Source organism: Coffea arabica, chromosome 1c, assembly GCF_036785885.1.
Source record: "Coffea arabica cultivar ET-39 chromosome 1c, Coffea Arabica ET-39 HiFi, whole genome shotgun sequence".
Taxonomy (NCBI): domain Eukaryota; kingdom Viridiplantae; phylum Streptophyta; class Magnoliopsida; order Gentianales; family Rubiaceae; genus Coffea; species Coffea arabica.
Window position 1 is genome coordinate 1,258,304 of NC_092310.1, and position 822 is coordinate 1,259,125.

General features: G+C 38.0%; 1 non-coding gene across 1 annotated transcript; it reads left to right on the forward strand.

Moving 5' to 3' along the window:
- The first annotated feature begins 238 nt into the window (after positions 1-238).
- LOC140006813 (small nucleolar RNA R71) lies at positions 239-345 on the forward strand. Its single transcript, XR_011814661.1, has one exon. It is a non-coding gene; the product is annotated as a small nucleolar RNA R71 (small nucleolar RNA).
- Positions 346-822: the final 477 nt, after the last annotated feature.

Below are 822 nucleotides of genomic sequence, written 5' to 3' on the forward strand. Positions count from 1 at the left end.
ATTATTCATTTGAGCACTCAGCATATTGAGAGTGTCCATTTCTATCATACTTGCGTGACGTCTTGTATTACCTCTCTCATTGGCCCATTGGTAGTTATTTGCTGCCATTTCTTCTATCAAATTATGAGCTTCTTGGGGTGATTTACCCATTAAAGCTCCACCTGCAGCTGCATCGATTATAGTTTTAGTAGAAAAAACTAAACCATTATAGAAGGTTTGTATGATTAACCACTCCGGCAGTCCATGATGTGGACATTTCCGAAGCAAATCTCTAAACCTTTCCCATGCCTCATATAATGATTCACCTTCCATTTGGCTAAAACTAGTGATATCCATTCTTAGTTTAGCAGTCTTACCTGGTGGAAAATACTTGTTTAAGAATGCTCTTGATAAATCATCCCATCCGGTGAAAGTATTAGGAGCATGAGAGTGTAGCCAAAGTTTGGCCTTATCTCTCAATGAAAATGGGAGCAACCGTAACCTTATAGCATCATCACTAACTCCATTCATTTTAATTGTATCACATATTTCCAAGAATGTAGCTAAGTGTGTATTAGGATCTTCTACTGCATTACCTCCAAATTGAGATTGTTGAACCATTTGAATAAGTGATGGTTTAATCTCAAAATTGTTAGCATTTACCGTAGGCCTTACTATACTTGTTTGAGATCCTTGTGTTCCCGGTAGAGCAAAATCTCGTAGAACTCGCCTATTTGCTTCATTTTCAGCCATTTCTTCTTCAAATGGTAGTTCTATCAAAATTTCCTCTATCGGTTGCCAAATCTCTTGTTCCTCTTGCTGTTGTGTGTGCCTCCTTTGTCT